The following is a 26,926-nucleotide window of genomic DNA, read 5'->3' as shown; positions in this document are numbered from 1 at the left end:
CACCACACCAAAACTTATATGATGAAGTGAAAGCAGTTCTTAGGAGGTTTGCTTTTTTTTTAATCTCTAAATGCTTACATGAATTAAATAGAAAAAGAAGAGATCAATGAATTGGGCATGCAACTAAAAAAGCTGGAAAAAGAACAAACTAAAATTCCTCAAGTAAATACCAAATTAGAAATTCTGAAAACCAAAGGAGAGATTACTAAAATTAAAATTAAGAAAACCATTGGGGACAGCCAGGTAGCACAGCAAGTAAGACCACCAGCTCCAGTGCTGGGATGACCTGGAGATCCAATCTGGGCTCTGACACTTAGCACCTACCCAGAAACACCTGGCCATGTAACCTTGAGCAAGTTAGTTAACCCCGATTGCTTAAAAAAAAAAAAAAAAAAGGAAAACCATTGAACTAATAAAGTTTATGAAAAAAACCAATAAAACAGGTAAACCTTTGGTTAATTTGATTTTAGAAAAGAAGAAAACCAAATTACCAGCATCAAAAATGAAAAGGGTGAATTTACCACCAATGAAGAGGAAATGAAAACAATATTTAGGAGCTATTTTGTCCAACAGTATGCCACTAAATTTGATAATCTTAGGGAAATGGATGATTGTTTACAAAAATATAAACTGTCCACATTAAGAGAAGAAATAAAACACTTAAATAACCGCATTGCAGAAAAAGAAATTGAATAAGCCCATCAATGAATTCCCCAAGAAAAAATCTCCATGGGTAGATGGATTTATAAGTGAATTCTATCAAACATTTAAAGAACAATTAATTCCAATACTATATGAATTATTTGGTAAAACAGGCAAAGAAGGAGTCCTACCAAATTCTTTTTGTGATACAAATATGGTGCTGATACCAAACCAGGAAGAGCCAAAACAGAGAAAGAAAATTTTAGGCCAATTTCCCTAAAGTATATAGATGCAAGGGGACGGAGTCAAGATGGCGGGGTAGAAACAGGACTTCCTTGGGACTCTGGCTCCGACCTCCTCCAATTCATGTAAAATGTGACTCTGAACAAACTTTGGAGCTACAGAACCCACAAAATGACACAGAGAAGCTAACCTCCAGCTGAGGACAGCCCAGTAGGCCAGCAGGAAGTGGCCAGGGCAGTGCTCTGGGAGCTAAGCCCAGACCTGTGCGAGCCGCCTGACCAGCCAGCGGCTGGAAGGACTTCATATCAGCAGCAGCTGTGGCGGCTTCCAGAATTATCAACCTATAGATGCTAAGGACAAAGTGAGAGGTCAGTGCAGTGTGGACTTTGGGATGTGGTAATTTGGAAGTGCGGTCAGCCTTTATCCCCTGGAGGAAGAAGTCACTGAGGCGCCGCTGCATGGCTGCTTCAGCTCCTGGCCTGCAGACTGTAGGGGGATGAAGCAACCAGTCTGAGGCATAATCTTGCTTAAACCTACTTGGATCTGGATTGCGGTCTAGGGTGGAGGTCCTGGGGTGTTTGACCAGGTGCCAGAGCCTGTAGAGGCTTCAGAGAGGGTACCCAACTAATACCTTCAGCAGCTGAGAAAACCCCAGTAATTGGGACAAAGATCCCCTGTCTGGTGGCAGAGTCATACTGTGGCAAAAAACCCAAAGTCAAGTAACTGAGTGGCAACATGAACAAACGAGGGAAGCAAAGCAAAGAGAGCAACCAAACTTTACACTCTTATTTTGAGGACAAAAAGGATCAAAGCATGGAACAGGAGGAAGACAGCAAAGTCAGAACTCCTGCACCAAAAGCTTCCAAGAAAAATATGAGCTGATTACAGGAAACAGAGGAGCTTAAAAAGGATTTTGAAAATCAAATAAGAGAAGTGGAGGAAAAATTGGGAAGAGAAATGAGAACGATGCAAGAAAATTATGAAATGAGAGTCAACAACCTGACTGAAGAAAATAACACCTTAAAAAATACACTAACTCTGATGGCAAAAGAGGCTCAAAAAGACAATGAGGAGAAGAATGCTTTAAAAAGCCAAATTTGCTAGATGGAAAAAAGAAACTCAAAAGCTCAGTGAAGAGAATCATTCCTTCAGAATTAGATTGGAGAAAATGGAAGCTAGTGACTTTATGAGAAATCAAGATACTATTAAACAGATCCAAACAAGTGAAAAAAATAGAAGGAAATGTGAAATATCTCATTGGAAAAACCACTGACCTGGAAAATAGATCCAGGAGAGATAACTAAAAATTACTGGACTACCTGAAAGTCATGATCAAAAAAAAGAACCTAGAAATCATTCTTCAAGAAATTCTCAAGGAAAATTGCCTTGATGTTTTAGAACCAGAGGGCAAAATAGAGGCTGAAAGAATCCACCAATCACCTCCTGAAAAAGATCCCAAGAAGAAAACTCCTAGGAATATTATAGCCAGGTTCTGGAATTCCCAGATCATGGAGAAAATATTACAAGGAGCTAGGAAGAAACAACTTGAATATTGTGGAAACACAATCAGGATAACACAGGATCTGGCAGCTTCTACACTGAGGAATTGAAGGGCTTGGAATATGATATTCCAGAGGCCAAAGGAGCTGGGATTAAAACCAAGAATCACCTACCCAGCAAAACTGAGTATCATGTTTCAGGGGAAAATATAGTCATTCAGTAGAATAGAAGACTTTCAAGCATTATTGATGAAAAAAACAGAGTTGTATAGAAAACGACATTCAGATACAAGAAGCAAGAGAAGCATGAGAAGGTAAACAAGGAAAAGAAATCATAAAGAATTTATCAACGTTGAACTATTTACATCCCTACATGGAAAAACGATAATTGTAACTTATGAAACTTTTCTCAGTATGAGAATAGTTGAAGGGAATAGAAATTGTATATATATATGTTTATATTGGAGGGTATATGGGCATATGAATACATATGGGAATGTGTGTGTATATATATATATATATATATATATATATACAGGTATACATAGATAGGACCAATTGAATAGGAAAGGATGATATTAAGAGGTGAAAAAGGAATATAATGAGAGGAGATGGGGAGAGAAAGAATTAGGTAAACTATCTCATATAGAAGAGGCAAAGGAAAATGGTTACAATGGAGGGGAAGAACTGGAAGGCAAAAGGGAATGGGTCAACCTTATTCTCATTGAATTTGGCTCAGGGAGGGAATGACATACACACTAAATAGGGTATTTCACGCAACAGGAAAGTAGAGGGAAGGGGATGAGAGAGGGGATGATAGAAGGGAGGGCAGGCTGGGGAGGAGGGAAGTTGGAAGCTCATTTTTGAAAAGGGACAGGATCAAAGTAGAGAAAAGAACAAGTGGGAAGGATCAAAGTAGAGAATAGAACAAATGGGAGGTAGGATAGGAGGGAGGGAAATATAGTCAGTCTTTTACAATATATCTACCATGCAAATGTTTTGCATAGCTACACATGTACAACCTATATTGAATTGCTTATCTTCCCAGTAAGGGTGGGTGACAAGGGAGGAAGGGAATGAATCTGGAATTCAAAGCTTTAAAATCATATGTTTAAATATATATATTTAATATTATATATTATTTTCTTTTACATATTATTTTTATTATATTATTATTTTACATGTAACTGGAAAATAAGATATACTGGTATTGGGGCATAGAGATCCACCATGCCCTACTGGAAAATCAGAGAGGGTATGGGAGAAGATATGGGAGAGAGTAGATTGGAGGAGGGGCTCTATTTTGGGGTGGTGGGTAGGGGGAAAAAACGGGGAGAAAATTTGTAACTCAAAATCTTGCGGAAACGAATGATGTAAACTAGAAGTTAATAAAGCATTTGATAAAAAAAGAATATAGATGTAAAATTTTAAAATAAAATATTAGTAAAAAGATTACAGCAACATGTCTCAAGGATAATACACTATGACCAGCTAGGTTTTATACCAGGAATGCAGGACTCATTCAATATTAGGAAAACTATCAGCAACATTATCCATATCAACAACAAAACTAATAGAAATCATATGATTATCTGAAACACTAGAGAGCACAGGAATAAATAAAGGAAGTCTTCCTTAAAATGATATGTAGCATCAATCTAAAATCATCAGCAAGCCTTATATATAATGGGGGTAAGCTAGAAGTATTTTCAGTAAGATCACAGGTGAAACAAAGATGTCCATTATCATCACTATTATTCAATATAGTACTAGAAATGTTAGCTTTGCCAATAAAAGAAGAAAAAGAAATTGAAGGAATTAGAATAGGTAAAGCAGAAACAAAGCTATCACTCTTAGAAGGTGATATGATGGTATACTTTGAGAATCCTAGAGAATCAAGTCAAAAATTACCTGAAATAACAACTTTGGCAAAGTTGCAGGATATAAAATAAATCCACATAAATCATCGGCATTTTTATATATTACTAACAAAGCCCAACAGCAAGAGATAGAAAGAGAAATTCCACTGAAAGTTACTGTAGACATTATAAAATATTTGGGAATCTACATGCAAAAACAAACCCAGGAACTATATGAACACAATTACAAAACACATCTCATACAAATGAAGTCAGATCTAAATAATTGGAAAAATATCAGTTGTTCATGGTTAGGCCAAGCTAACATAATAAAAATGACAATTCTACCTAAATGAAATTACTTATTCAGTGCCATGCCAATAAAACTACTGAAAATTATTTTTATACAGCTACAAAAAAATAATAACAAAATTCATCTGGCAGAACAAAAGTCCAGAATATCAAGGGAATTAATGAAAAGAAATGCAAGAGAAGGTGGCCTAGCTGTACCAGATCTTAAATTGTACTAAAAACCAGCAATCATCAATACTACTTGGTGCTGGCTAAGAAATAGAGTGGTGGAGCAGTGGAATAGATTAGAGATGCAAGACACAACAGTCAATGACTACAGTAATCTACTATTTGATAAATCCAAAAACTCCAGCTTCTGGGATAAGAACTCACTATTTAACAAAACCTAGGGGGAAAACTGGAAAACAGTATGGCAGAAACTAGGCACAGACCAACTTTGTATACCTTATACCAAGAAAAAGTCAAAATGGCTACATGATTTAGATATAAAGAATGATACTATAAGCAAACTGGAAGAGCAAGGAATAGTTTACTTGTCATATCTATGGAGAAGGGAAGAATTTATGACCAAATGAGAGAGAGAGACCATTATGAAATACAAAATGGATGATTTTGATTACATTAAATTGAAATATTTTTGCACAAACAAAGCCAATGCAACCAAGACTAGAAGGGAAGCAGAAAGCTGGGAAACAATTTTTATAACCAGTCTCTGATAAAGGCCTCATTTCTAAAATATATAGAGAATTGTGTCAAAATTTATAAGAATACAAGTCATTCCCCAATGGATAAATGGTCAAAGGATATGAATAGGCAGTTTTAACATGAAGAAACTGAAGGTATCTATAGTCACATGAAAAAATGCTCTAAATCACCATTAGAGAAATGCAAATCAAAACAAATCTGAGGTAGCACATGACACCTATCAGACTGACTAACATGACAAAACAGGAAAATTATAAATATTAGAGAAGATGTGGGAAAATTGGAACACTAATGCATTGTTGGTGGAGCTGTGAACTGATACAACCATTCTGGAGAGCAATTTGGAACCATGCTCAAAGGGCTATAAAATTGTGCATACCCTTTATCCCAACAATACCAATAGCAATCCCAGTAGGTCTATATCCCAAAGAGATCATAAAAATGGAAAAAGAACCTACATATACAAAAATATTTATAGCAGCTCTTTTGGTGTTGGCCAAGAACTGGAAATTAAGGGGATGTCCATAAATTGGGGAATAGCTGAACAAGTTGTGGTATATGAATGTAATGGAATAATACTATTGTGCTATAAGAAATCATCTTATAAGAAATATAAGAGCAGGAGGACTTCAGAAAAACCTGGAAAGATTTATATGAACTGATGCTGAGTGAAATGAGCAGAACCAGGAGAACATTGTACACAGTAACAGTCACACTGTGTGATGACTGACCTTGATAAACTTACTTCTTCTCAGTAATGCAAAGATCTAAGATAACTCCAAAAGACTCATGATGCAAAATGCTATCCACATCCAGAAAAAGAACTTTGTAGTCTGAATGCAGATGGAAACAGACTATTTGCTCTCCTTTTCTTTTGTTGTTTTTTTGTTTCTTCTTTCTCATGGTTCCTCCCAGTAATACTAATTCTTTACATCATGACTAATGTGAAAATGTGTTTAATATGAATGTATAAGTAGAGTCTATATCCCATCTTGTGTAGGGGGGAGGGTAGGGTGGGGAAAAATACAAAACTCAAAATCTTATGGAAGTGAATATTGAAAACTGAAAATAAATTAATTATATATTTTAAAAACTACTTTGTTTCCTACTGTATATCCAGTGGATGTCACTTAATATAATCACTTTGGACTAGAATATCTTTATTACTACTTTAACCATTCACACTATAGATATTTGCCATGTTTGCTATATTCAAATTTCTTCATGCTTAGAATTAATGTAAAAAAAAACCCAACAACCCCAAACTTACCAGTTCACAAAATACTTTTATCAGTCTATTTTTCCCCACAAGGGGTTACAGAAACAGTAAAATAAACTAAATCTATGTTTGTTTCTGCTTCCTCAACATAAATCATCTCCTCATTATGGATGAATAGCTAGCTATTTGTCATGCAGAAAGGAATGAAAAGGAACAATTTTTTTCTAATGATGAACTTTCTAAAGTTTCAGATATATGAACCCCATATCAAAGTATCGCAAAACATTAGGTATAATAGAACATTTTAAAACTGCTGCCTAAAACCCACAAATTTTTCATTTCTTTACAAAATGCATTCTGATCTGTGAAGCTTAAAGATTAAAGCCAATCCCTAATTTTCACTTGCTCAAACTTCCTAATTTTGTACCAAGAATTACTGATTTCTACCTTTCATTAACATTGGAAGGATTTCCCCAAATTAAATAACGAGGTTTCTTTAGATGTGAAAGAGGTTGCTATTATCCCTATATACCGCGTTTCCCCGATAATAAGACACTGTCTTAGTTTTTTTTGCACAGAAAAACACCAGAGGGCTTATTTTCAGGGGAGGGCTTATTTTAATGAACATTGACAGCAATTTTAATAAACAGGTAAATGTGAACAAAAAAATGTAATTCAATAAGCAAATCACTGGGGAAGAACAGGATGACGTGCTCACTGCTGCAGCTCTGATTGGATGCAGCTCGGAGCGTGGCGTGTGTTTCACGGGGGGGGGGGGAGGACGGTGCATACAGAGGGTACCGTAATGTAGCGTGTAACGCAGGGGATCACCTTCACTACAGTAGCAATCTCAATAGGGCTTATTTTCGGGGGAGGGCTTATTTTAGAGGAATCTTACACAGTAAGGGGAGGGTTTATTTTAGGGATAGGTCTTATTATCGGGGAAACACGGTAGCTATACTCAATTTAGTTCTGTTAAAAACACAGAGGAAAACATGACATTTTATTAGTGCACCTGTTTTTGTTTTAAAGGTGGCTTATACTCTTTGTGGTTTACTACCTTTCAACAGGAAATTAATTGCTCTTTGAAGAGTGAGGAAAGCAGTGTTTCTCTCTGACTCTAAGATAGAGGCTAAAACAAACTCATGACATTGTAACTGCTTCCAGTTCTTGTAAAAGTATATTTGAATTTTAGACCATAAGTTGGCAACAATGTTTTAATTATAAGACCTGGTAGTGCCTTTCTCCTTGCCTTTCAGTTCTAAAAGAACCTTTGGTTAATTGTCATTCAAATGCTATTCAACAGAATAAGAGAACAATCTTCAATTAATAATCAGTTCTAACTGCTTACACAGTTTTGTCTTTCCAGTTGTGTGTTTCTACATATAGTAGTGCAAAGTTAATCTTCAAATGGATATACTTTACTTTTGAACATGAATCTCTCTGTTCCATAGCTACCAGTAGTGATTTCTATGACTAATATTCTGTTAATTAAAAAGAAATTACACAAAATTATCTTAGTGCTTTTTCAATGTCCTTCCTATAATTAAGCAGTCATATGCCCTCAAACTTTTCTTTCCGAAAATTGAATAATAACTTAAAAAAAACCAGGTAACTTAGTTGTAATTCTTACACAATTTCCAGTTTTCCTTTCTGGTTTAAATTCGGATCCTTTTTGGCAAAGCATTAGAAGACTTTAAAAATAAATTTTCCAAAAAAAAAAAAATCACAGTTGACACAATAGATAAAACAAACACCCAGTTAATAATTTAAATAAAAACAAAGATGATCCAGTGATCCAGGGTTGAAAGACAATACAGAAAATAGATTATCATTGTCTTGTCTGTAATAATCACAGTAAGACACCGACTGCCATCCCTGCATAAAGAATATTTGTAAACCACAGAAAAAGCTTCCTAGAAAATAGACAGAAATTCAGTCTCAAAGATTTCTTCAAGTCCATTGTGAAAATGAACAATCTGAGAGCAATCAAAAGTTTTGTCCTTCAAAGACCAGATGAAAGAATTGCCAAAGATCTCTTACTAAATAATGGAAAGTTAGACAGCTAGACTCAACATGTTACCAACAGTCTAACCTCTCAGACACAAATAATGTATTTTACAGGGAGGGAAAAATAACACTGGCAAAAGTGAGTATTCATACATCTCTACATGCTCGAAACACAACATGATACATGCCATAAGATTTGTAAGTATTTAAATCTATTTTCACAAATATTCTAAAAACATGTAGAGATATAGCTTGAAGTCAAAAGAATACCTTGCTAATGTAAAAACATTTTATATCAAATATCTCTGAGAAAGCTCTGATATTCAAGATATATAAGCAACTTAACAGAAATATTTAAGACCAGAAGCCTCTCCCCAAAAGATTCAAAGGATATGAAAAACAGTCTTCAAAAGAATAATGACAAATTTAGAAACTATAATAAACAATGCTCTAAATCACTAATAATAAGATAAATGCAAATGAAAAGAAGCCTGAAATGTCACCTCAAACTCAGAAAATTACCAAAGATGACAAAAGATAGGAAAAGTCAATATTGAAGGTACCATGGAAAGATAGGCACACCAGTGCATTGCTGGTGGAGCTACAGATAAACTATTCTGAAAATTAATATAGAACTATGCTAATAAGGTCATTAAAATATCAATATCCTTTGACTTGGAGATCCTACTACTTGGCATATAGACCCCAAAAAGGTAAATGTCCCATGCACAACAATATATTTGTAGGAGTACTTTCCATAGTAACAAGAACTGGAAACAAAGTAGATATTCACCAGTTAGGGAATGGCTAAACAAGCTATGATACACACAGATGTAATGGAATGTTACTGTTCTGTAAGAAAGGGGGAACAAATACAGAAAAATACTAGAAGATTTGCAAGTACTGATGCAGAGTGAATAAGAACCAGAAAAATGATATACACAAGAACTATAATAATGTAAATGGATAGAATGACAAGAAAACAATCAAAACTAAATGCAGTGAAATTATAGTGACCAAACTTGGCCCCCAAAAATGATACATGAAGCTACCATCTCCCTCTTTGATGAGGTAGATTATGGGTATCTCACACCCATATATATGTCCCATACCCACTACATATAATGGCAGACTTTTTAGGTGCTTAATTTTTCTAACCTTTTTTTAAAAAAATTCTTTATTATAGAAAATGGCTCTCGGGGGGGGGGGTGAAAGAGGGCTACCTAGAGAAATTCAGGAAGTATAAAAATGTAAACAAACAAATAGATCAACCATTCACCCAACAAACATTTATTTTTAAGCACTTACTATTGTATATTGCACTGGGCAAAGTACTGCAACTACAAAGATAGGCAAAATAGTCCCTGTCTTCAAGGAGATGGAGAAACTTCATCCAAGATAATAGGAAAAAGTATGGGTAACTCCTAAGGTTTGGTTTGATTCCTAATAATACTCTAAGTCAAGACTTGTAAAAAACCATAATTTTCACTTAAGCACCTATATGACTCTCAGCAAGATGTCAGTATTTAATCTCTTTAAGTTTTTAATTTTCTCTTCATCTTATAAATGTATACATACTATATCTTTACAGTAGAATGAAAACTCTTAGAGAGGTTTACTTTTAGTTTTTCTATCCCTGTTGTCTACCATAGTGCTTTTGTGCCACTGTTAATAACTGTTGGTGAGCTGAACTGAATCTGTAAAATGAGGGGGCTGGACTAGGTAGGCTCCTCTATGAATATCCTTCTGTAAGTGCTAAATTCTATGATTCCTAAATGCTAACTAACTTAGCCTTGTGTAGAACTTTTCATTGGACTTCTGTGAAATTGCTTCCTTAGTTTTTGGTCTATTCTGTATTTGCTCAGTTGACCAAGATTCACAGAATGGGATACTTTCCAGTATGGAATTGGGGGGAAAACACACCATTAATTCCAAAGACCCCAATTTTTTTCTTCTAGCTTAATCCTTATTCTTTTTCAGTCCCCTGCATCAACCTTAATCTAGAGTCAGTCTTCTCCAAGAACTGAGCCCAACCCTCTCTGAACAGCCACAACTCTGTAACAAGTGTGCCTAGGCAACTTAAGCAGCCAATTCTTTCACACTAAAAACACCTTCTCCACTTCATACAGCTTCACAGTAGTTGTCTTGCCTCTGCTTGGGCACCTACTGCTTTCCTTCCTCCCAGCTATACATGATATACAGCTTGTTTTTGGACATTCATACCTATCTGAACTCATTTCTCAATAATTAACACCTCCACCCTGTCATAATACTCTCCTGATCCTAGTGATTTGGAATCCTCCAGATGTCACTGTTCAAACACCATTCTCTGTGTCTGCCACTGACTGCTTCTATATCCTCTCCAGAGACTTCCAGCTCTCTTCTACCAACACTCTCATAACCTCTCCTCCTTTGAGGTTCGTTCAATTAACATTTATTACTCAATCAAGATTCAGGTAGCTGTTGTCTACTGACCTCTAGGACACTCTAGTTTCTTCTGCTGGGTTCAGTCTGGCTCATAGTCTTTCTTTCTTCCCTAATCCTTGTTCTCATTCTTCAACATACATATCAATACTCTAAAACAACCTAACCTCCCAATTCCTCAATTTATTAATTCCCTATATTCCAGTACTCTTCTACCCTACCTCAGCTCCGCACAGAGATGGTCACACGATGAATCTTGTCATCAACTACAATTGTTTCACTTCTTTGCTTGTAAACTCAAAATTCTTTGATTTGATCACATCTCTTTAGTCATTTCTACCTCTTCTTCTGCCTTGCATTCCCTAACACTCTGGCCATCAGCCCTGCACTAGCTATGCTCCCCATCTTGATCCTTTGTTCAATCAGGTCATCTCTGTACTCACTATCTCCTTCTTCCCCAGTTCCATGTCCCTCTATCCAGTTACAGTAGATCTTCTCTTCCAAGCTTCAGCCTTGGATTATTCACACATCCACCTGCTTTTCTCCTACTCAAATACTACTGAATAAAGCTGGGGAAAGTCACAAAATTATGCTAATCAGGGCTGCTACAAATTTGTTACAAAATCCCAACTACCCCTTCACCTGTGGCAGGGCAATCTTTTTACACTTCCTTTATTGATTCACTATCCTACTCTCCACAGCTCTTCCAAGCCTTTTCATCCCTTCTCAACCCTCCCATAGCTTTCCCTTCCTCCAACCTCTCAGCTGAGAACCTTGTCTCATATTTCACTGAAAAAATTGAGAACATTTGCTGAGAACTTCTCCCTTCCCCCTCATCTCACATCATTCAGATGCCTTCTGCTAATTTCTCCTTCACCTGTCTCACACAAAGACATGGCCCTCCTCCTTGCCAAGAAAAACTCCTCTACCTGCATAAGGAATCCTGTTCCACACCGTCTTCCCAGCAGATTGCCCCTTCTGTCACTCTCACTTTTTCCCCAATCTTCAGTGTCTCCTGGTTGCTTCTCTACTGCCTATAAACATATCATGTCTCCTTCATCCTCAAAAACTTTTTCTTGATCTGTCTGTTCATCCTTGCTGTTATCCTATAGCTCTCCTCCCTATCATAGCTAAACTCTTTGAGAAGGTAGTCTACAATAGGTGTTTCTACTTCTTCTTCTCTGTCTTATTAATTCTTTGAAGGCTTGCTTCCAAGTTTATCATTCAACTGAAACTACTCTCCATAGTTACCAATGCCCTCTTAATTACTGGTTTTAATGATTCTTTCTCTTATTGATCTCTTATTGAAGCCATCTTCCTTATTGATCTTTCTATAGCCTCTGACAATCTCTTCTTTACAGTTTTCTATGTCATTGCTCTTTCTAGGTTCTCTTCCTATCTGTCTGACTGCTCCTCCTCATGTTCTCTGCTGGATCTTCATCCAGATTACACCTGCTGACTGTTGGTATGCCCCAAGGCTGTCCTGGACCCTCTTGTCTTCTCCCTCTATACTATTTCACTTGCTGACCTCATCAGCTCCAATGAATTCAATTACCATCTCTACACTGATAATTCTCAGATCTATTTATCTAGCCCTAATCTCTCTCCTGTTTTGAATCCCCAATTCCCTATGGGAATCTGGGATTGAATGTCCTGTAGACATCTTAAACATCTGCCCAAAATTGAACTCATTATCTTTCCCCTCAAACCCTCCCTCCTTTTTATAATTTCCTTATTACTTTTAAGGGAACCACTATCCTCTCTGTCATTCAGGCTTTCAACCTAAATGTAAGCCTCAATTCCTCCTCACTCTCTCACCCCTCATATCCAATCAGTTGCTAAATTCTGTTGATTGATTCTGCTTTCGTCACATCTCTCACAATAGGCCCCATTCTCTCTTCTGACACTGTCACTATCCTGGTGCAGGACTTCATCATCTTCCTCTCGGGACTATTGCTATATTGTCTGTTGGTTGATCCTCCTGCCTCAAGTCTTTCCCCACTCCCGTCCATCTACTCCTCAGTACTCAAACTGATTTTCCCAAAGTGAAGATCTTACCAAATCATCCCACTATTTGTTAAACTCCAATGGTTCCCTATCACAAATATAAAGTCCTCCATTTGGCTTTTAAAGCTCTGCCATAATATGACTCCTTCTTACCTTTCTAGTCTTCTTACACCTTACTCTCTTCCCTTCCACATACTCTGTGATTCAGGGAAACTGGTTTCCTTGGCATTCTAAGACAGTCTATCTCCTGATTCCTGGAATTTTCAATGGCTATGCCCTTTGCCTGGAACTTTATCCTTCCTCATCTCTACCTCCTAGATTGCCTGGCTTTCTACAAATAACAGTTAACATTCAACATTCTTCAAGAAGCCTTTTGAAAGTGTTTGTTTTTTTTTAATCTTAGTGCCTTCCCTGAGAGATAATTTCCAATTTATCCTGTATATATCTTGTTTGTACATTGTTGGTGGCAGGCTGTCTTCCCCCTTAAGACTGTGAGCTTCTTGAAAGCAGGAGAATAATTTTTGCCTTTGTCGGTACCCCTAGTACTTAACAAGCTACACGAAACCCAGCAGATATTTAATAAATACTTGTTGAATAAATCTCCTTTTTGGCTATGTATGTTCCCTTATAGATCTAACTTTGGCTGTATCACTTAAAAATTGGTGTAGGAAAGTATAAGAAGGTGGGGATACATAAAGTGTAAGAAAATGAAAAGTGAGGGGAGGCTAGGTGGCGCAGTGAATAAAGTGCCGGCCCTGGAGTCGGGAGGACCTGAGTTCGGTTCCGGCCTGAGACACTTAACACCCCCACAAAAATACTAGCCGTGTAACCTTGGGCAAGTTACTTAACCCCAATTACCCTCCAAAAGGCAAAAAAAAAAAAAATGAGAAGTGTAAGAAGACTGAGGAAAGGAGAATGGTGTCTAATACCTAATCCTTTTTCTATACCAACCCAAACCATTTCTTTGATACAAACATATTCTTAACTGGGGACAGTCTTTCTGATTTCTAAAACAAAAATTAGTATATATAGGAGCAAATTTCTTACCCATCTTCATTTTCTTCCATATTATTACAGATTCATTAGATTTCTTTTAATCCACCACCTAGAAAGAAACACAACTTGTAACTTTGAGCTGATACATTTCAACAAAGATGAAAAGCAATTTTATATATTTTTATTTTCCATTAAAAATTATTTCAGTTTCACAATACAAAGTTGAGTCAACTCCTCCACCCATCATCAAAAAAGTACTACTCCTAGATAAAACTATGGATTTCACACAAATCAAATGCTTTATGAAATTTAAGCCAACAAACATCTTTGGAATTCCCAAGAGAGTAACCTTAAAGGTTACTTAAAGTAAAGGATTAAAGATTTATTTTCTGGATTATAGGATCATAGATTGAGATAGCTGATGGGACCTTCCAGATTATATAATTCAACTTCAACATTCTACAAATGAGGAAAAACTGAGTCCTGAGAGTTTAGGTATTTGCTCAAGTCAAAGATATAGCTACTGTGGCAGAGTTGACCCTAGGTCCTTGTTTATTGAATCCAGTGATCATAGTTCCATGGATAAAAAGCACCACTCCATATATTGTACAAGACCTTAAAAGTAGTTTGCTATCTCTTGTTAATTCATTTTTTGAATAATGTGACTGTCAGGAGAAAAAAAAAGCTTCACAAAAACATCACTTCTCACTGGATAAAACTGCTTTGGCAAAATTAAATATATTCAACCAAAAAGCAACATAACTCTTATCTTTTGGACTCTTTTGACCAGTGCAGTCCAGCAATGTCCTAGAACCATGAGGGACTAGAAATGGTCGATTCTAGGTAAAAAGTACATTAGATAGAGAAGTACATATAGATTAATAAAAAATATCCTCATGTGCATATGGTTAAATTGACAGCATTATCATTTCAAGCTTTTGACACCCTTCACAACTCAAAATCCGGCAAAACCTAGGTCTGAAAGCAAAAAACTAAAAATGTACTGTTCAATTTAGACAACTAAATTACTGTAAATTCAAAATGGAAGCACAAGTTCATATGGTAAATACTCCTTCAATAGTAAATGGACTCTGATGAAGGAACAGCTCAGTATCAAAGACACTGGCTTCTATCTAGCCACTAATTTGTTGTGTGACTCTGGACAAGATATTTTATTTCTCTGGAATTCAGTTTCCTTATCTATAACATGAAAAGATTAGACTAGATGATGTCTAAGGTCCCTGAAAAATTTGACATTATACAGTTGAAAATTTTTTTTTTAATTCTGAATTTCAGTAGTGTTTTTCATTCTATCCCAAGGGCATCACTTTCAAATTTTGGCTAACAGGAAATTAAAAGTTTTATTGGGTTAAACTCAATATTGTTCTACTTGGGGGATAGGTGAGGTCTCTTAAGCCTTAAGAACAGGTATTATTTTATGTCAAAAAGTGGTAGGTTTTAATACTATGTGGAGCTTAAGTGATAAAATCTCTGATCAAATAACTTAGTTGTGCTTGAGAACCAATCATACCCATAAATTAGACAGAAGTTTTTGAAGTTGTCACATCAGGTTAAATGTATTTTTATCCTGATTTGCAATATCTCTATTGAAAAATGAATTTATAACATTAAAAATATTCTTAATCCACTTCCCATTTACCATGCCACTAACTGATAATTTGGAAGTAGGGGGGATAGGGGGAATTTATGCAGATGAAATGAATGGGGCAGAACAATACCAACTACAATCTTGATCTAAGCATGATTTCTCCAGGCAAACAAATGAGAAACCCACACAGGAGGTGCCATTGTTTCATAAATACAGAACTTGCTGAATGTCATCACTTTTCATTAGTAACAAATTCACTAGCAGCAAGCCACAGAATATTTTATGTTTACTCCCAAGTGAAACTTTCTTGCTGATTACCTCAACTATCAAGCTTGTCATCTGTTTACTGCATGTAGTCATTTTCAAGGTATGAACAAGCAAAAAATTCACTCAGGAAACATTTATACAACTTATACTCATTATGACCAAACAATGAAAGCTGTAATCACAGTGTGTATGGCCAAAGGGACAGGCTGAAATTTCCCTTCTTCAGGAATTCCTCCAACGTTAACCTAATCAATTGAAGAAAATTGGGTCTGGCTTAACCAACAGGATGGATCTACATTTCATGCAAAGCAGACTGGATCAAATTCTTCAAGATAATATAGAAAATGAAAATTTGTAAATTCATTTGGGCATGTAAGGAAATTAAGTGAATGTTACATGTTTTCAGAAGACTCTGGGAAGATGCTTAGAGGGGTATATGTCAACCAGGATAACTATTTCATACGTAAGAGAGGCTGTACAATGAGCAGAAAGAACACTAGATTTTTGGGTTAGAAGAGTTGGATCTAAGTTACTAGATTCACAACTTAATCTCTGAGTTTTAGTTTTTCCTCATTGGTAAAGAAGATAATATTACTTTAACATAATAGTTCACAGTTATATAATACTGTACAATTTATATTTAGCACACTATTTAACTGAGTTATTGTTATTATAATGTGTTTCAAGATAAACTACAATTCTCCAGCATACAACTGTTCTAACATCATACTTTTCACAACAGCAGTCTTAATTTTATTATCTGTTACAAGTGGGGGTAGACTAGATGACTTCTACATTCCCTTCTAGTCCTAAGGTTCTGTAATGTTATTATTTCCTCTGAGGCAGGATATCTATCCTGCCTCAACCACAGTAGTGTATTTTCAAATAAGGGTGACTTTAGAACAAGCCTGCACAACTTGTAGCCCATGGAATGCTTGTGGTCACCAAAGGATTTTAAGATGTTTTCCTCTATGTTTTTCGAGGGGTCACCCAAAATCCTTTGGCATGCTGCAAGTGGCCAGAGGTCTTGCAGGCCTGCTTTAGAGTAAAGATTTCTAAGAGTTTGAAAAGATTTCAAATCCATCTTTCTCTGCTCTTCATAATCTACAACCCTAATAAATGAAGTATTAATTACATACAAGTGTTTATGTGTCAGGTACTATGGGACTGGGATCCAAAAACAAATTCCCACAAGGAGCTTACATTACAATAAGGGAGACAATATGTATGTAATATAAATATGTATACAATATATATACAAATCAAATGCAAGATAACCTTGAAAAGGAAAGCACAACAGTTTGGAGAGGAAAAAGTGAGAGACCTTCTGCATCATGGTGCTTGAGCCAAGTCTTGAAGGAAACCTGGAATTCCAGGAAGTAGAGGTAATCCAGGAAGTCAGTCAGTGAAAGGGTGCAGAGAAGGGAGACAGAGTATCATGTGTGAGGAACAGAAAATAAGCCAGGATAGCTGGACCACAAAGAACATGGAGGTGAGTAATATATAAATTGACTACAAAGGTAAAAAGGGGCCAGTATGGGAAGAGCTTTAAAAATACCAGCTTATATTTGATTCGAGACATAACAGGGATCCACTGAAATTTGAGGGTGGGGGAGAGGGTGATCTATGCTTTAGGAACGGAGGCAGAGAGAGAACAATCAGAAAGACTAATGCAATAATAAAGGCATGAGGTGATTAGGGCCTGAAATGGGATAGTGGCTGTGTGAATAAAAATGGGGCACTGGTAGAAATGAGAACTGGCAAATGACTGGGATGAGTCAGAGTGAGGAGTCAAGGATGACAATCACTTGAGATTTTCTCGATCAAGGTTTAACAATCAGCAACACTTGAAAGAAACTTAGAATATCTTTTGAACCATCTACTTATTTGACCTGGTTCCATCCAGAAGAATGTACAACAACATGAGGTTAGGATTAGCTTAAGAGTATATGCATAACTACACACATATACATATATGTATATAATGTGTATATACACACACAGTCTGAGTCTATTGGAACAGCTAGGTGGTACAATGTATAGGGCACAGGGCCTGAAGTCAGGAAGATCTGAGTTCCAATTTGGCCTCAGATATTTGCTAGCTGTATGACCTTGGGCAAGTCATATAATCCTGTTTGCCTCAGTTACTCATCGGTAAAATGAGCTGGAGAAGTAAATGGCAAACCACTCCAGTATCTTTGCCAAGAAAATCCAAGGATATAGTCCATGGGATCACATAGGGTCAAACATAACTGAAGAACAACAAATTTTTAGTAGTCAGGTAGGTGGCTCTGTGGATAGAACACTAAACACTACGTCTGGAGTCAGTAAGACCTGAGTTCAAATCTAGCCTCGGATACTTACTGGCTGTGTGACGCTGGCCAAGTCCCTTAACCTCTCTTTGCCTTAATCTGAAGGAAATGGCAAACCACTCCAGTGACCTTGCCAAGAAAACCCCATGGACAGTATTGCATGCTGTGGTCCATGGGGTTACAACAGTGACATGACTAAATGACTGAACAACAACAAATGTGTAAAAAATCTTAAAATTAAGTCAGAACTGTCCACAGAAGCTAAACATGCCCCTCTTGTACTTCTGTAGAGAGGAGAGGAAACTCCTGTCTCTGTGCCACTAGATTCACTACCTTTGAACCAGAGGCTTGAAGCTTATAAGGGCTGGATGCTTTGAAGAGCAAGAAATATATGAGGATTATATTTGTTTATAAGTCATGTTATAACAGGTGAAAAAAAATAAGTGAGAAAGAACATCTGACCAATTCAAATAATCAGTATAGTTTTAGACCTGGAATCTTATAAAGCCTAGGGGAAAAACATCTCAAAAACAAACCCTAAAGCTAACCATCCACAAATAACATTCATTGTCAAATAAAAATTCAGCATTTGACTATCCACTCAGGGGCCACAATGTTGCATAACTGAGAGAGAATTAGATTAGAAGTTGGATTCCAATCCTGGCAAAGAGTTATGAGTTAAATGATCTTGGACTAGGTACTTGACCTCTGGAGTTCTAAATCTGTTCTTTATAAAATAGAGGCCTTTCGTCTAGATACACAATCTCACACATAGATGCCTTCAATAAATGCTTATTAATTAAACAAATTTAAAAGGTTTATTCCAGCTCTTAACATCCCATGATTTTATATAGAACTGAGTAGTTAAACAAAAGCAGAAGGAATTTTAGCAATAGGAAATTTTCCTGAAACAAGTAAAAAGGCAAAGGCAAATGTGACAATGAAAATAATGGCAAGATATAATAGATTATCAAGGATTCAAACAGCAGAGATAGGCAAATTTATTATACAGTGTGACATCTGAGGAAGTTTGTAGCTCCATACTATTTTATTCACCACTTCCTCTCCTTTATATCCATTCCTCTTTTTCTAATTCTTTTTTTCTTATTCGCATATGCCTTAGACCTGACAGTGGCACCCAATGGCAATGCTTACTTATGTCAAGGGGTGAAAAAAATTAAAGAATTCTTTTTAAGAACATCTAACTCAGAATAATTTTAAAATCCCATCATTATCAAAAGCAAATCAAGGTAGCCACCTAGAGTTGAATTCAGAAGACCTTCATAATTCAAGGATAATTAGCACTAGAAAAAGTTTACTTAAGATAACTCCACTTAGGGGTTGGTAGGTGGCACAGTGGATAGAGCACCGGCCCTGGAGTCAGGAGGACCTGAGTTCAAATCCAGACTCAGACACTTAACACAAAAACTAGCCCTGTGACCCTGGGCAAGTCACTTAACCCCAACTGCCCTCCAAAAATGAAAAAAATTTAAAAAAAGATAAATCCACTTAAAACAGGCTTTATTTCATTGCAAATAGTTGGTTTGTTTTTCTTTTGTTTTGAAGTTTGAACAGGACTTTATCTTGGAAAATGAAACAAAATTATCTAAAGTTTATTTTATATTTATGAAAATTTAGGTAAATAATTGCAATTAGGAGTTAATTCTTAGAAAGAATAAAGAATGAGTCAAGCACTGATCATTTGTTTTCTGGCAAAACTGTAAGATAGCATGTTACAACATCCTTCCCTTTGTGCTGACATTCTTAGCCTCATCAGAAGATAGTCATTGTTATTAAAAAAAAAAAATTAGAGGATTCCTTGTTTCATTTTCTTTCTTTTTAAAGCACTGAGACTTACAAAAAATTTTTTCAGCTCCAAATTTCCTCTCCCATCCAATGATAAGGCAAGAAAATCAAAACCTATTACAAATATGTATAGTCATGCAAAACAAATTTCCACATTAGCCATGTTTCCCTCATTCCCAACACCCCGCCCCTCCAAAAATAGCAAGAAAGAGGGAAAAAAATATGCTTTAATTTGCATTTAGAGTCCATCAACTCTCTCTGTGGCTAGCATTTTTCATCAGAATCCTTTGGAACTGTAGTATTATATTGATCAGAATTACTAAGCATTTCAAGTTGATTTTCCTTACAATACTGCTATACAGATTGTTCTCCTGGTTATGCTCATTTCACTTTACGTTAGTTCAAAGTTAGTCCTCAGGTTTTTCTGAAACTAACCCCTTCACCATTTCTTATAGCAGAACAGTGTATCATTACATTCATATGCCATAATTTGTTTCAGCCATTCCTCAACAGATGGACAGTCTCTAATTCTTTGCCACCACAAAAAGAGTTGCTACACATATTTTTGTACATATATGGATTTGTTTCCTCTTTCTTTGATCTCCTTGGGGTATAGGAGGGCTGCTTTAACTTTCCCAAGGACCTCTTTCCATTCTTTGTTATTTAAATCATTCTCTTTTGAAAATAATGTTAAAATAGGGATTAGTGTTAAGGGAGGGATGGTAATGAGTTTTATAAACAGTCAATTCACTAGTAAATATTTCCTATTATGAAAACATTTGCTTTCCAACTAACAGAGAGATAGTATGCCACAGTGGCTAGAAAGTCAGCCCTGATGAAAGTAAGACCTGCATTCAAATCTCACATTTTTCCTAACATGCTCAGAGAGAAATACATTCTAGTTTTATGACCACTGACCAAGGCACAAATTTCTATTCCGAGAAACTTTCTAATACTATGTGAATTGCTGAAAAGTTGAAGATCTCCATCAGTAGAAGATGTTTCTTCACTTGGCAGTACCCTATACCAATGAACTATAGGCCCCAACCAAAATGAAATGCAAATAATGGTGTGCTCTTAGATAATCAAGAAAAATAGCACTGGTAAATTGAATCACACAAGTCTGCTATGATCACAAGGAGAACTGTCTTGCATTCATAAGACTTCAGTAAATCTGTTTTCTGACTGTTCCCAATTTACTATTTGCATTCACTTTATTTTTCCTGGAAATCTATGGCTATTACAAAATGGAAGTTCACCAAATTTTCATCATTTATCAGACATCAAGTTTAAAGATTTAGTGAACTCTATCTTCAAAAATTAAGTACATATGGCTAGACATTGTGCCCCAAGGAAAGTTGTGCTAATACAGTCAGTCTTAGTCAACTAGCATTTATTAAGTGCCTACTTAGTGTCTGACTCTTCATGACCCCATTTAGGGTTTTCTTAACAAAGATATTGGAATAGTTTTCTATTTCCTTTTCCAGCTCATTTTGCAGATGAGGAAACTGAGGCAAACAGATTAAGTAACTTGCCCAGGGTCACACAGCTAGTTTTGAACTCAGGAAGATGAACCTTCCTGACTCCAGGTACTCTATCTGCTGCACCATCTAGTTGTCCATGCAAGATAAGGCTTGGCCACAATTCCAGATTTTTAACAATATGAATACATTCTCCCCTTCCTCTGGTCATTTTGGGATTACCAGTATAATAACAGTTCTTTTCACACTTATTTGCACATTTGTAGAAGGTCCTCATTCCAAATGCTATCAGTGAGAAGGAACAAGAAAAGATACTAGGTAAAAAGGCACTATAGAAACACCAATATCAAATGGTTTCACAAATGTATAAAAGTTGCTAAAACTCTGCTCAGTTTTTCTGTAACCACATTAACTAGTTTGCTTTGGTCTTGTTTAACATGAGTTTTGTCTTTTATCTGAATGGGCTTAGAAAGTGATACACGTATAAATTCTGGAGTACCACACAAAAACCAAAAAACAAATGAATTTTTTGGAACTCTTCTGAAATGCAAGAGTTGCTTGGATGGCACATACATTGGATTTACAGTGTGCAATAATAGAGGTGACATTCTGTCCAGTTGACAAGTAAATTGGTTTCTTCCTGTAACTGACAAGTGAAAAGCATGCTCGACACTGTAATATAAAATTTAGTCTACCCGCTTACAGGGTTTTTTCTCCATCTGTTCCCCAACCCACTGCCTAAAAAAATTTTGAGGTATTTCAGGTTTTCCCAAATTCTGAACTCTTGACAAATATGCTCCTCTTACAAATCACATCCTTCCTTTGGGCACACCATCACTGCATTCATGCTGAGATTTCATTCTTAATCCCCTTTTCTCAGGTCCCTTCTGGCATGTCACTTTGCCTGCCTCCCTCTCAACTCCCTATTTTTTGTAGAAGAATGTATAGATTTTACATCAATATTCTTAGCTTCATTCAGCTAGTATGAATTAAGGGCCTACCTATATACAGGACATTGTGCTAAAGAAAATATTTAGGGGGTGGCTAGGTGGCACAGTGAATAGAGCACTGGCCCTGGAGTCAGGAGGACCTGAGTTCAAATCTGGCCTTAGACACTTAACACTTACTAGCCGTGTAACCTTAGGCAAGTCACTTAACCCCAACTGCCCTACCTTGCCCCTTTAAAAAGCAAAAAAAAAAAAAAAGAAAATATATATATATATATATATATATATATATATATGCGTCTTACCTAAACATATATATGTGTGTGTGTGTGTAAAGATATATATATATATACATATATATATATATATATATGTAAGACACACAAGACCCTGCCCTCATGATGCTTTATTATTAGTCAAGAAGGTAAGATACAAACACAGATAACTATAGCATACAGTATTATATGATAAGCATGTTGGGAGAGTTAATTTCCTCAAATAAAATCTCACTAGGATCAATAAAATGGCATTCAGATCTACTTAAGGCAACTGGAGCATCAGTCTGAAGAGTTTGTGTTCCCTAACCTAATCACTACAAACTCAAGCAACTGAGGCCACAAACTTTTCCTAAAATGCCCTGACTGAAACAGAAGCGTTAAGGGAGCTATTGTTCACAGATGACCAGAATTTGGCAATAAGAATTTCTGAGAGTTTCTTATCACTCTTCTAGAAAAATATCTGATGATTAACATTTTAATGCAAGGGAGGAAAATTAATATTAAATACTCCTCACTTAGAAACTGGTATCTTGTCAGAAGATCTGGGGCTTTGAGTATCTTTTGATAAAGAACTTGACAGGTAAGAGAAACAAAGAAACCAACCGTGTCTCCAGTACATGCCTGCTATATCCCTATGGCAAAGCACAACTGCCACTTAACCATCCATTGAAAGCCAACCTCCTGGGATTTTATTTTACTTGCGTAACATCCTGGTCATAAATGACAGTTTAATACTGCCTCGGGGACACAAGAGCTTGGGAGGAAAGGAGTGAAGAAATTCCCTATGACTGAGAAATAAAGGTTTAGTTGAGCAGTGGCTAAATAACTCTCAAATCCTTCATAATCATTCAGGGTGAATAAGTGCAAACAAATGTTTACACCAAAACCACTTTAGTTTACATAAGCACAATGTCAACACAACAGCATTAACTGACATCCTGAGTTCTTATTTCACTACACTGCTAAAATATAAGTCTGGTTTTTAAACTCACCACATATGACAAGTATTAATTAATATAGCTGAGCTGTCCAGAAAGCATTCAAATCATAAAAAAAAAATTTAACTGGTTTCATTAACAATTCAGAAATCCAGAACTAAAAAGTTATTTTAAAATTAGTCTTAAAAATTATCTTAAAGAAAAAAAGAAGTTATTCTAAACAGAAAATGAATTCAAAATGGACCAAAAAATTCATTTTAATAAATCCAATGTCAATGATCAGGTGAGAATGACAAGGGGCTATGTAAAGTTCTTTCTGCTTAGTAAATTTCAGTAGACAACTGGCCTGAACCACAGTCAGTTCCTTTCTACTGAATTGTGAATCTCTAAACTATTAGTATAACTTGAACAGTTTCTACTTTCTAAAACCTACTCAACAAACTATAGCTATCTCTAGCCAGTTATATTTGAGGAGTGTATGGGGAGAGGAAGAGGGGGGGAGGGCTGGAGAAGAAAATTATAAACCGTTAAAATACTGGCAACAGTTTTAAAATAAGTCACATTACAAAAGAATATTCTGATAAATCATCGTTTTAAAACTATCCAAAAATACCTAATTCATCAGTCTGAAAATAAAAGTCCAGATAAAAATTCCTAAGTGTTATAAGGGTTTCCTTATCACAGCATATCTTCTTTTAAAAAACAAAAGAAATCTAAAAAAATTAACAAATCCTAACACTCTCTCGGGTATAGGTACAATTAATTCTGTTCAATAATTTTTTTAAAAAATTTTGAAACTCAAATCAGAGGTGATTGAAATGAATAATATAAATAGATTCAAAAGGGTTTAAACTGATAGATGACAAAATTTATAACATCCCCACTAAAATCTTTCTCTAATGGCTCTTCATGGAGTAGAGACAATAGTGGAATCAGTGACAATTCTTTTTTTTCTTTTTGGAGGGGCAACTGGAATTATGTGACTTGCCCAAAGTCACATGGCTAGTTTTGTGTTATGTGTCTGAGGCCATATTTGAACTCAGGTCCTCCTGATTCCAAGGCCAGTGTTCTATTCACTGCGCCACCTAGCTGCCCCCAGTGACAATTCTCAAAAGAAGAAATACAAACTATTGACTATACTGAAGTTAACTATATTAACCACAGCAAATCACCAATAATATTGTTCAAATCAAAATAATCTTGAAGTTTCATCTCATACCCAACAAATTGCCAGAGATATTTCATCTTTTTAGAGAGGAAGTCATTGTTGGAGAAGCTGCGGAAAGAAAGTACACTAATGTACTGTTGGTGCATCTATGAATTGGTCTGACCATTCCAAAAAGCAATTTGTAATTATCTGAAAAGAGTAATTACAATGTTTATCCTCTTTGGCCCTGAGATTCCAAGGCTAAGGCTATACCTTAAAGAGGTTAATAATAAAAAGGGCATCATATATAAAATTATTTATAATAATACTTTGTGTAGAAGCAAAGAAGAAATAAAGTAGAGCTCATCAATTGGGGAATAATTAAATAAATTACTGTACATAATTGCAATGTAATATTACTGTCCTGGTAAGAAACAGTGAATACAGAGAAGCATGGGAAGGAAGACTTGATGCAGAGTGAAACAGAAGCAGGAAAACAATTTATACAATAACTATAGTATAAATAAAAAGAACATCAACAAAACAACTGAAACTAAATGTTATAAGTTTGTAATTACCAAGTTTGGCTCCAAAGAAAAGATATAGTAACATAATTCCTCTCATAACCCTGTGCCTCATACCCTGCTTCTTTTAAAGGTGAAGGACCATTGTTATGAAACATGTTAACAGAACATCTGACATTTCCAAGTGTTGGTTTCAATGTTAGTTTTGCTGAATTTGTTTTCTCTTCCTCTTTTTTACTCTTTTATTATAAGGGATGACTCTCTGGCAGGGGTTTAGGAAGAGATATAATGGGAAACAATAGGTATAATTATAAATAAAAATTATTTTTTTAAAATGAGTTGAGTGAAAGCAATACCAGAAAAATTTAAGTTTCAACCACACTAGAACAGTTTCTACTACCATATAACTTTGCATCAGTTTCTCATATTGTGCCCACCCATGCTCTCTATGTTGCAACCAAACTGTACTACTCACTCTTTTTAAAATATCTTTGTTCTCTTTTCTCTGTGCCTGAAATGTTTCCTCTTACTCTCTCCCTCTGCTCAATTACTATTTTTTACAGGCCAACTCAAAATCCAGGTCTTGTGTACAGCCTTGGTTTCACTATATCATGTACTAATCCTGTTAATAATGACCTTTCTTCCCTTGGACCTCAAGTAGCATTTCATTTTGCAACATATAATAATGTGTATTTTACTTATCTGTGTCCATCTTAATCCCCACCTCCAATAGACTGCAAATTCTTAAAAGGCCAAGAAATTATTTTAGCTTTGCATTTCCCTGGCACAGTGGTATGTGTACAGTACTTAAATACCTGTTCAATTAATGCAAAAGTTCTTAATCTTTTTTTTCCCTATCCTGGACCCCTTTCAAAGTCAAATGAAGTCTCTGTACTCCTCAAAATAACGTTTTTATAATGAATAAAATACATAGGATTACAAAAGAAACCAATTATAGTGAAATATGGCTATCAAAATGTAACTATATCTTCTTTTTTTTTTTTTAAAGCAATCAGGGTTAAGTAACTTGCTCAAGGTTACACGGCCACGGCCAGTCATTTCTGGATGTGGTGCTAAGTATTTGAGCCCAGACTTGATCCCCAGGTCATCCTGACACTGGAGCTGGTGCTCTTACTCGCTGAGCCACCTGGCCGCCCCAACTATATCTTCTAAAAAAGTCAGTTACAGATCCCAGGTTAAGAACTTCAGAATTAATGGATAGAGATTCCAGGATGAATTAACTGTGTGCCTGTCATCTGAAAACCAACCTAAGGACAGAGAGGCTCATCACCAGATATTTAGCAGCCAGGTGATAAATATTGTGGTTTTTGCTTTTTAATTTTTTTTAAGGTCACAGCAGCTGAAATATGTCTACTAAGACCTAAGTGGTCACATCATTAAAATAATGTGTTTTCTAAAGTAAGTGAAAATTCACAGCAGACTATTAAGGGAAGTTAGGGTTGTCTGGGGTATAACTTGAACCTGTTGAAAGCAACTGTTATGATCTTTCATTAAGTGGTTCATAGGAATACTGCTATTCCAGATAATACAGTCCTGGATGACTTTTCTTATACATTACGATTCTTTTTTAAAGACATTGGCGTTACTAAACAAGTGCAGCTCTTAAAATTACAAAATTATAAGCAAAATAATATTCTAATTATGTCTTTATATGTTTCATGTTTATGTTTTCAAGACTGA

The 26,926-nt window shown here is 35.9% G+C and overlaps 1 protein-coding gene across 2 annotated transcripts in view; it reads right to left on the bottom strand.

Moving 5' to 3' along the window:
• The window catches only part of USP49 (ubiquitin specific peptidase 49), a 124,699-nt gene that overhangs the window by 73,356 nt on the left and 24,417 nt on the right, over nt 1–26,926 (bottom strand). For both annotated transcript variants that reach the window (XM_069108318.1, XM_069108319.1), the window contains exon 2: nt 13,968–14,025. The gene's annotated coding sequence lies outside the window, so the exon portion shown is untranslated. The remainder of the gene's footprint in view (nt 1–13,967; nt 14,026–26,926) is intronic.

Source organism: Petaurus breviceps, unplaced genomic scaffold (genome assembly GCF_028583685.1).
Source record: "Petaurus breviceps papuanus isolate PSGF00001 unplaced genomic scaffold, PetGlider_PUasm1.0 90352, whole genome shotgun sequence".
Classification (NCBI taxonomy): domain Eukaryota; kingdom Metazoa; phylum Chordata; class Mammalia; order Diprotodontia; family Petauridae; genus Petaurus; species Petaurus breviceps.
Note: the sequence above shows the minus strand (reverse complement) of the source record. Positions and strands in the feature narration are given on the sequence as shown.